The following is an 11,013-nucleotide window of genomic DNA, read 5'->3' on the forward strand; positions in this document are numbered from 1 at the left end:
CGTGTGATACTGTCCGTGACTGGAGGAGAAGCACATGGCTAGGAATGACTGATGGCTCTGGTGGGATGAGTGCCTACGTGCGCCGTAAAGGAGAGTTTGTGGGATGTTCTGTGGACATGTGAAGGCTGTGGGAAAGTTAAGAGAGAAAACGTGTGAATTCACAGAAGTGGTATTAGAACCTGGAATAAACCATTTGGATCACTCACATCTGAGTCCGTGCCAGATTGTCGCACTGTCAGAACCTGAGGCCTGGGATTTTCCTTTAGTAGTGCCAACTGCCTGTTGTAAATGAGAAAAGATATTACTAAACATAGCTTCCCTCCTTGTAGTTTTGATATTTCTGTCTTTGCATTCCTTTAGCACCCAGGGTGTTGATGCAGCTGCACAAATCCGCTGTACTGTCCTCCTGTTTTGCATGGAAGAATGGTAAAATAGCAATCTCTGGGTGAAATTTTGTTCAGGCGTTTTCCTTTCTGTGCCCCTAGGAAGCAATGGCTTGGAAATGGCAGTGCCGCCTGGGAACCCACACAGCAACCCAGTATCTCATTGTCTGGGTCTGTGAAAAACCACAATGATGACAAAAGATGTTTCAATTCTGTCTGTGCTGTCAGTGCAGCCCTGAGGAGCGGTGTGGGCATGGCATGGCAGGGAGAAGGGATTTCCCTTCCAATGGGAAAGTGCCTGTTCATGTGTTGGTATGTAACTGCTCCATGGCCTGCTCCATGTGCTTCTGAATGGGCAGCTCAACTTTTGTGTCACTCAGCCACCTGTGGCAGAGGTCAGGATTAGTGCCTTTCAAGGAGCTGAGAAGCATTTCTTGCTCAAGTCCTGCTTCCAAGCTTAACCACCTACAATGAAGTAGATGTCGTTTTTCTGGTGTCCTTCAATTCCGTGTCCGCATTTTCCCAAAAGCAAAAGAATTTGGAGTTAACCAGCTGCAGTGAAGTGAGCGATTTCAGTGCCTATTTCTGATGGTGGCAATGAGTTCAGAGGTCACACTTAATTGACGGTGCCTGTTTCCATTCTGACAAAGGCTGTAGTTTCAGCTGACTTCCCGAGGCTGCCATGTGTGGTGGTGACACAGCCTTGGGCTTGTGCGTTTGCATGACTCCCACCTTTCCTTTCTGTGTCTTGCAGGTCAGCTGGTGCTGGAAGCGGCCGGTATCTGAGTAGGAATGAAGGTGAGTGCAGGAGCAGCTGCTGAGGGGAGGAAGGAAGTCCATGCTAATGAGCTCTGAAGCATCTGCGGGTCCGGTACCAGAATAGGCAGCAGTGATGCAGGGGGCTCCTTGGCAGGAAGCTGGCTGATCCAAATGCTTGCTGAGAGTTTGGAAGCCCAAACCCTTATGGTCTCTGTAAGGGTGGTTAATAAAAAGATATTAACCAAGATGGTGGTAAATAGCCTAAGGTTATTAGCAAAGGGAAACTCACCAATATCGATACCTTGACTAGAAAGCTGAGGCAGCCTCAACTAGGGAGCAATCTCTAAGACATGCTGTCTCAGTGGTGGTCAGCCTTTAAATGAGGTCTCAGAGGAGGTTGAGTCGAGGTCCACCCCTTCTGGGAGCACAGCTAGATTACTCTCACCTGTGCTCCCGCAGCTGACCCAATACTTGCCTCAGCTGATTAATCAGAGGTTCAAGCTGTGATTTCCCATACAGTCTCTAAGCTGAAGGCAGCATCTCCTTGATCTGATGGTGGTGTGCCTGAGTGAGGGAGTGATCCAAGCTGGATGCAGAAGAGTCATCTTAATTTCTCTGCTATTTTACTTCAGATGACACCTATTGGGTGTTGGTTTCTTAAAATTTGGATCTAGGAGGTGGTCTCTTCCTTTGCTTCTGATGAAAGCACAGAAGTGCAGCAGGAGTAGAAGACAAAGAGGTTTTCTTGGTGACAGGAACACCAATTATTTGATTCAAATGTGTAACTGATGTAGATGGTGAAGAACAGATCTGCCTCAAAGACATGCTTGATCACATAAGAAATGAGCATGTGATCCAAGACAGGCAGCATGGCTTTAGCAGGGGAAGGCCATGCCTAACCAGTCTGGTGGCCTTCTATGATGGAGTGACGGCATTTGTGGACAAAAGGAAGGTAACAGATGTCATTGACCTGGACTTGAGCAAGATCTTTGACATTGCCCTCCACCACATCCTTATCTCTAAACTGGAGGGATGTGGATTTGACAGGTGGACCACCTGGTGGATAAGGGATTGGTTGAAAGGCCACAGACAGAGGGTGGTGATTCATGGTTCTATGTCCAGGTGGAGGCCGATAACAAGTGGTGTCATCCAGGAGTCTGTCTTGGGACCAGTGCTTTTTTACATGGTTATCAGAGACACCAATGATGCAATGGAGTGCACCTTCTGCTGTTTGCTGAGTGGTGCGGCTGACGCAGTGGAAGGAAGGGATGCCATTCAGAGGGAGCTCAACCGAGAGGTTGGCCTACGTGAATCTAATGAGGTTGAACACAGCAAAGTGCAAGGTTTTGCACTTGGGCTGGAGGAATCCCAGGCATTTCTACAGACTGGGAGGAGCAGTCCTTAAGAGAAGCCCCGCAGAGAAGGACCTGGGGGTCCTGGTGGATGAAAAACAGAACGTGAGCCATCAGCGTGCTCTTGCAGCTCAGAGAGCAAATGGTCCCCTGGGCTCCATCAGAAGAGGGGATGGCCAGCAGGGACAGGGAGGTGATTGATCTTCATGATCCTTGAGGTCCCTTCCAACCCGGGCCATTCTATGATTCTGTGATTACACTCGCTGTCAGAAAGAATGGCAGCTGTACGGAAGCTGGATATATTTTGGGACAGTTCTTGTAACCAGTTGATTTTAAGACCTTGCCCGAGTCAAGAGTCTAAATTGAGTGTCAGAAGAAAGCTGGTAAAGTGGCTATTGCTCATTCTTTTTCATTTGCTGATTCTTTCATTCGGGTTCCTTTTCCAAAGGAGATTCTGGTGATGGAAGCAATTGAAGAAAGAACCAAAGCAGCTCTTGCCAAGAGTGCTTGAAGTCCCTGTGGAGAGAAGCAAAGAACTTGGGCTTCCTCTGGGATGCTCCCCACCATGTCTCAGGAAGGAGACAACTGCTGTTCCACTTTCTGCTCTGTGTGTGGAAAGGTACGTCTGGGTTTCTTCTGCTTGTTTATTCTTTCTTTTTCAGGCTTTGAAGGAGAAGGGGTGGAGCAACGGGAGACTCACTGGTCGTTTGTTACCTCAAGAACAGGATGGATTCTGCATTGACTGTGAAAAACCTGGGCTAGTAGCATGGGCATGTTTCAGGCTGGACTTTTCCTTCTTGGTTTCCTTTTGGCTACAGGGAGACAGCTGTCTAAAGGTGTGTTTTCATACCCACTCTCCAAAACCATGTTTCATTGTTGCAGGTGGTTCAGTGTGCTCTTGCAGTGCAGATGCTGTAGTTTGCTGTAGAATCTGAATTGTTTCTGTTCCTAGGGGAGGACTGGGAGGAGGTAGTGAGAAGAGAATTCAATGCCTTAGGTGTATCTTAGTGAGAAATGTTGGCATGAGGTGCTGAAAGTCTTGAGTTGTCAAAGGCCAGTGAGGCTCAGACTCCTTAACCTGCTGGAGCAGGGTGGAAGCAAGGAGTGGGCACTGCCGTCCCACAAGCTGCACTTGGTTCTGGTCTGCCAGGTCTGTGCTGGCCTGGATTTCTTCTGAGAAGTTTGTTGGAGCTGCTTGGAGTAGTGAAGGGTGGGGAGGAAGTGCTGCTCAAGAGCTAAGGCTCTGCATGATCATCTTGGATGGTTTTAACCATGATATCTGAAGACATAGTTTCCATCAGAATGATCCCAACATTGTGCGAGTGTCTCAGATGTATGAGAGCACCCGCCTCCTCCAGCTGAGCCATAGGAAAGCTAACTGTGCCCAGTAATTACAGCTTCTGCAGATTGAATATGCTTCCAAGTGTTTTCCTTAGTGATCAATAATGTCCCAGCACTCTGAGATTCCATCTCTGGCACAGTCTGGAGCATCTCTGCAATCCTTGGTTGCTGGAGGGCACGTGGTGAGTGCATGGACAGGGTGGCACAAACGCGTGCGTGTGCTGAGGAGTTGGGTTGCACACAGGTGAAGGCTTTATGATCGTTAATGGCTTTACGATCTCTCGCCTCCAACTGAAGCAGTAGTTAGACCAATTACCAAGTGACACCAAGGTGGTAGCGTGGTAAAATGGCGATTTATTGAAGCACACACGACCTTATATAACCTTTGTCCACTTCGTCTACGCCTACTGTATTACACGTAGCAAGATTCTTCCAGAATATGGGGAAGGGCCTGTCACGTCACAGCCCGATAACATCCCCGTATTTCGCCTAATACAACATTTCCCCCTCCCCATGCTTAAAAGGCTTAACCCGTTACAATACGCAACAATATCTCTCCATCTTCCTCTTCACCTTCTTTGCCTTCTTCTGATTCTTCCTTAGCACCTTCCTCCTCTTCTTCAGCCTCTTCACCTCCTGCTTCTCGTGCAACGACTTACTATGATCACTCAAGTTAAAACAACACATCCCATCAAAGTCTTTACAACCATGACCCTGTGCGAGAAGCAAGAAATCAATTGCTGCTCTGTTTTGAAGCATAGCATGTCTAATACTGTCAGTGTCTTCAAGTAGCTCACTCAGCAGTGTGGAAGTCATGTTAGCCTGTTTCACGGACCTTGTTTCACAAGGATTACAGTGTCATTCCCTAAATCTCTGCGTGTGATGTTAATAGCTGTTAGTGCACAGAATTCTCTGCATGGATCTTGTATGGGATTATATGATCTTACGTATCCCTGAAACTCAGAGGAGTTCCCCCATATAGGAATCCCAATTAAACATGTTTGAAATGGCGAGGTAGTTGATTGCAGGCTAAGACAGAAATCCGTCCTGCCTGTTTGTTTCGCCCAAGTAACCCACAGATTCCCAGGTTGTTGGATCAAGTGAACACCCCCCACCGGCGACCAACATAAAGACAAAAGACATAGCAGCATCAAAATGGTGTCTCTCGTTGGCAGCAGGGGTTGTTTCTCTGGGTCCTTTGGGTTCTTGAGTCTCAAGAATTTCTTCGGTATCCAGATGAAAGATCTTCTTCTGCGCTCCACCAGTTCAGGATTCCTTGGGCGGCCGATCAAGAGGTCCTGGAAGAGGATACTCTGCTCTTGTTATTTCCCTGACATTTTCTTTTTCGCCACCAACCTCTGGCTTAATTTTTCTCAATGGCACCCAACGTATGTCTCCTGTGCCTTTGCATTTTACTGCTGCGTACCCCCTTCCCCAGACTAGTATGGACCATCCTGACTCCCAGGACCCATTATCCACCTTGATCTTTACTGGCGGGCCTTCTTCAATGATTCTTGGCCGCCAGTGTTTCTGGGTGGGGGTCCTGGAATTTTCTCCTCGCTCAAAGTGATTTAGTGCATACAGTGCGCGGGCCAAGATTTCCCCTTGTTGTGATACTGGGATCTTTCCCGAATAGCCTTCCCCCTCCCCAAGGACACGAATCTTTTCTTTGAGGAGGCGGTTAGCCCTTTCGACGATAGCTTGGCCCTGCGAATTTCCCGGAATGCCTGTGGTGTGTGTGATATTCCAGCGAGCTAACCAATCTTTGGACGAGCGCGAAATAAAGCAAGAACCATTGTCTGTTTTTATGTGGCGCGGCATTCCCAAAACTGCTATAGCCGTGGCCCAATGGTGTTGTGCTGCTGTAGAACTGACACGACCGTGTTGTGTGGCTACAATGACAGTAGAGGACGTGTCAATAGTCACAGCCAGCCACTGTCGTGGGGCCATCCGTGGTTCCATTGTGAAGTCTGTTTGCCAGACGTCTAATGGAGCGAGACCACGAGGATTAACCCCCGCTCCTAAAGCTGGCGCAGAATTACAGTGAGGGCAGGTTTGCACTACCTCCCTAGCGACTGTAATCGGGATAGAACAGGCTCGAGCCAGTGCCTTGGCTCCTATGTGAAGTGCTGAATGAAGATCACGAGCTTCCTGCAAAGTGCACACCTGGTTCCCTGCTATCCGATCAGCCATGTCGTTTCCTGCTGTAAAGAAACCTGGCACCTCAGAGTGGCTACGAACATGAAGGATGGCAACGGGTGCAACTCTGATAGCTAAAGCATCCTCTAACAGGGCTGCAGCTGCTGTACTCGGTTGCCCTTCCTTTCCCATCCGTAGCAGCATTTTTGCCACGAACACAGAATCCGTGACAGCATTGCAAGGCTTCGTGGGCCAAAGATGTAGTGCCACTGCCATAGCCCTAGCCTCGAGCATCTGAACACTTGCTGTCTTGTCTGTTATCATCTTGTAACTCCAGCCACCCTCAACTGTTTGCCACACAGCCACCCCCTGGCCCGTTGATGACGAAGCATCAGTGAAGACTGTAGGACCGTTCACAGGGGTGTCCAGGACCCTGTGTCGCAATGATATCTGGAGGGGTTTTGCCAGTTCGAAAATTGGCAGTGAGTCTGAATAGCAAAACTTTCCGCTGAAGTCATAAACAGCCAATGACACCTCATCTGGCAGAGGTTGCACATTTCGAAAAGCTCCTGGTAAATAGATGACTTCCAAGTCCTTCCCGAAAGCTCTGATCGCAGTGAGGCGAGCCTTTCGCAGCAAATATGACAGCTGTTCTAGCCATGTGGTAAATACTCTCACCGGCTGAGCAGAAAATAACCATGACAGTGGGCGTGGCCGAGAGTTCAAAGCATGCCCAATCACTGCAGCTGAACCATGCCGGCACCTAGTGACCGCAGCCTCCAACGGGCGATCAGGTTCCCACCTGGCAAGGGCATTGGTGGAGCAGGCTGACAGTATCTCCTGCCAGGCTGACTCCATCTCTGGATTCCAATGCCTCTCCTCTTGTGGGACTGATCCCTTCAGTTGATCATAGAAAGGTTTCATGAGGCGTGGAGGGATGCCAATGGCATTCCTCACCCATTGCAGTGCCCCCACCAACTTCTGCACATCCCATAAGTTTGTAATTTGAGGCTTAATCTCCAGCCCTTCCGGGATTACTGTGGAAGATCCAAATTTATAGCCCAGGAATTCAATCCCTGGTTCTCTCTGGATCTTTTCCTGAGAGATCACAAACCCTGCAGAGATGAGGGTGCGGACGATCTGCCCCTCCAACGTTTTCAACTGAGCATCATCAGGTGCAACAAGCAGCAAATCATCCATGTAATGGGCGATTTGGCATCCTGGCAGTGCCTTTCTCACTGGTTCTATGACTCTGCTCACCACAAGTTGACAGATCGTAGGTGAACAGACCATACCTTGCGGAAGAACCTTCCACTGGTACCTCTGAGCTGGCTCTCGATTATTTACAACCGGAACTGTGAATGCAAAGGCTTCCCTATCCTGTTTAGCCAATGGGATAGAGAAGAAACAATCCTTTAGATCAATGACCATCAGAGGCCATCCCTGTGGGACTGCTGACAACAAAGGTCCCCCTTGCTGGACAGGACCAAAGGGGATGATCTGTGAATTGACTGCTCGGAGATCGTGGAGCAGCCGAAACGATCCAGAGGCCTTCTGAATGACAAAGATGGGCGTGTTCCAATTGCTAAGCGATGACTCTATATGGCCTAGTGCAAGTTCTCTGGAAACAAGCTGTATGAGCGCTGCCAATTTTTTAGCAGGAATGGGCCACTGATCCACCCAAACGGGAGATGTATCCCGTTTCCAACGCAGCGGAATCGCATGCTGCAGCGCCAAGTGGTGGACAGTGGCCCTTAGGATAAATTTGTCAGCCGTAACCCAATGAGAAGAAGAAGATCTCTGCCCAGCAGAGATCCCCTGATCGGAGCTATATTGGGGGTGATGAAAACAGTTTTTTCTATTGAGCCATCTCGATTGATGATCGAAATTCCCACTTCCGCATCCGACACAGAGGTGGTCATTTCACCCCCCACCCCTATCAGGACCTTTGATGTTGCAACCTTTGGCCACTGGAATGGCCAATCGCGCTCTGCAATAACTGTAACATCTGCACCAGAGTCCAACAAAGCTGTAAGGTACACCGTCCTAGGACCTAGTGTAGGCACTCCAGGGTCCAACGTCATCATGACCCTCACCAATGGCCTATCACCTAGATCCATGGTCAGCGCCACCGTGTGGTCAACACGCTTGGCCCATTTTAATGAAGCGGGAAGGGGCCCTGGGCCGCTGGCACCCTCCCGTTCCAGTTTCCCTGCGGCAAAACCTCAAATTTTCGACAGTGATGCGCAACATGTCCAACCCCATTGCACAACTGACAACGTTTTCCTTGAGGCTTGCTCTGCCCAGCTTTCTTGGGGCATTGTGCTTTAAAATGACCATGCTGCCCACACTTGAAACACGGACCTTTTCCCTTCTCATCCCCGGTGCGAGCTGCCATCATCACTGCAGATTTAATCGCAGAGCTGACTTCGGCAGCCATTCCCTGCACGGCAGTTGCCAAGCCATCATTATTGGAGGGAGTATTTTTCTGATGATCTAGCACATATTTGATAATCTCCCCTGGGGTGTTCAAAGTTCCAGGAGCTGCCCTAATTATCTGCTGAACGTCCGGGAGCGACTTTTGCTTGAGACAGTCTATCACAACCAAAGGCTGGACTCCCTTCGGGAGGTCAGACCCTTCAATGGCACGAATCAAGCGATTTGCAAAATCAGAAAATGACTCAGAAGGCTCCTGTTTGATGTCGGACCACGGGAGCACAGGCTCCGCAACCTTAGCCACTGTCCGCAGCGCCTGAAGGGCTGCCTTTGTAAGCGCAGCTAACTCCCCCGCTCTCAGCCCTCTTGCTTGACCCTCCGGGGACCCCACCATACCATCTGCTAGTCCCTGAAGGCGCAAGAGAGTAGTTCTTTCAACCCTAGCTCCACGGCCCTGACCTGTATGCGCATTAGCTGGATGATTGTTATCACGAGCTGCCTCAGCGACAACAGCCTGAAGCAATCTATTCCATTCATCATACCACAGCGTATACTGCACGGGCTCAAGAATCACCCTCATGAGACTGACCACATCGTACGGCAGGAGACTCGAGGCCATGAGAGCCTCAATTGCTGACATAGTTACCGGAGAACGCAAGCCCTTGTTCTTAACTAACTCTGCAAGGCGAGTAATCGCCTTGGAATCCAGAGGGGTCCAAGCCGGACCATCCTGTTTCACTATTATCGGGAGGGCAAAAGCTGTTGTTTCCGGGTCGGCTGTCTGGAGGTCCTCCCTTGTCTGGGCCCAATCAGTGAGAGTGGGTGGGCTCCACGGTACGGGTGCCGTGGGGCCACATCCCCCTTGGGCGGCCCCCTGGGCGGCCCACGCAGGACCACATCCCCCTTGGGTGGCACCTTGGGCGGCTTGGCCAGCCCCTTGGGCGGGCCACATGAAATCATCACACCCACATTCACCTTCACTATCACATGGGTTGGCACGATCCCCCCCTTTCTGGGCATACGCACAGCAACAGGCGGGACCCGACAGCAAAGAAGTACCACCCCTCCTTACACTTTTCCTTGGTGACACCACACCTCCCCCTTTCAGCTCTGGTGGGACCACACCTCCTCCTTTCAGCTCTGGTGGCACCACCATGCCTCCCCCCTTTCTCTCTCCCTTGTCCTTGTTCTTATCAGGTACAGTAGCAACATCGCATTCCTCGAGGGGCTTCCCTCCCCCTTCATCCCTGTAGGCGTCCAATGAAGGATACGAGGAGTTAGGATAGGGGGGCGGAGGCGGGGTGTCCTCCTGTTCAGGGCTGCCTTCTGGAATGTCTGTCTTAGGCGAAGGAACAGGTGTGTTCGGGGGAGCCGGCGCCATCTTGCCTTGCACTGAATCTGTAAGAGAGTCAAGACTCCCCCCCCGGCCTCCCCCCGTCTCCAAACCCAGAATGTCTCTAGCACGTTGGTTTGCTAGCTTCTCCTCCCGTGCTGCTTTCAGCGCCTCCAAGATAAGTCCCCATACTTTGAATTCTGATACTTTTCGAGTGGCCAGCGACCTTTGAGATAGTGCGGCCGTAATTCCATCCCATCTGCCAGGATTGTATAAATCAGACGGGTTTGTTAAAAGCCCTTCCTTTTCCAGCAGCGAAAGAACTGCTGTTACCTCCTTTTTGGAAGGAGCCTGTTTCCCACAGTGAAGTTTGCAAGCGTGAAGAATTACCTTGATAACGGCTTCCATGTCGCCCCGGCCGAACGTAGTTCTCCTGGCCGCTCCCTGGCGCTTCCCCGAAGGTTCCTGGGGGTCCCCGAGATTCCGAGATTCCGGGATTCCGAGCTCGCTCTCCCACCTGTCGAAGAGTGATGGCCACTCCTCTTCGACCCTGGGCTTCCACTACTCCGCGACGAGAGGATTCGCTACCGCAGTGGGATCCTGCTGCCGTTTAGCAGACAACTACCTTGCTCCAAAAGTCCCTAATCACGCCTAATCGTGACGAATCACGTCGGCGGTCACCATTTGAAGGCTTTATGATCGTTAATGGCTTTACGATCTCTCGCCTCCAACTGAAGCAGTAGTTAGACCAATTACCAAGTGACACCAAGGTGGTAGCGTGGTAAAATGGCGATTTATTGAAGCACACACGACCTTATATAACCTTTGTCCACTTCGTCTACGCCTACTGTATTACACGTAGCAAGATTCTTCCAGAATATGGGGAAGGGCCTGTCACGTCACAGCCCGATAACATCCCCGTATTTCGCCTAATACAACACACAGGTGCACACAAAGGGGTGTTTGTGGAAGGTGTAGGCACGTAGGTGTTCCCAGGGATGGTTTGCACACGTCTGTGAATGCAAAGGAGGGCACACGATGCAGAGTGTGCATGGGGGTGTGCAAAGCAGGCAGGGTGGTGAATGGGTGTGCGTGTGCACATGGATAGGGGAAGGTTGGGGTTACAGGTTGACCTGTGCTGAGGTGAGTGGGGACTCACGGTGTTGCTCAGTGGTAGATTGGTTCACACTGAGTGCTAACAGGAAACTCGCACACCCTTTTTGTTTCAGCTGTGCCAGCGCTGTGATCCCTTGCTGCAGGGATGGGGTGT

At 50.5% G+C, this 11,013-nt stretch overlaps 1 pseudogene across 1 annotated transcript; it reads right to left on the reverse strand.

Annotated features, from left to right (window-relative positions):
* Window positions 1-7,728: 7,728 nt before the first annotated feature.
* LOC146755612 (uncharacterized) lies at window positions 7,729-10,679 on the reverse strand (annotated as a pseudogene). The gene has a single exon (XR_014937959.1). The product of XR_014937959.1 is annotated as an uncharacterized LOC146755612 (transcript).
* Window positions 10,680-11,013: the final 334 nt, after the last annotated feature.

Source organism: Coturnix japonica, chromosome 31 (genome assembly GCF_054131305.1).
Source record: "Coturnix japonica strain WE chromosome 31, WE-NBRP24, whole genome shotgun sequence".
Taxonomy (NCBI): Eukaryota; Metazoa; Chordata; class Aves; order Galliformes; family Phasianidae; genus Coturnix; species Coturnix japonica.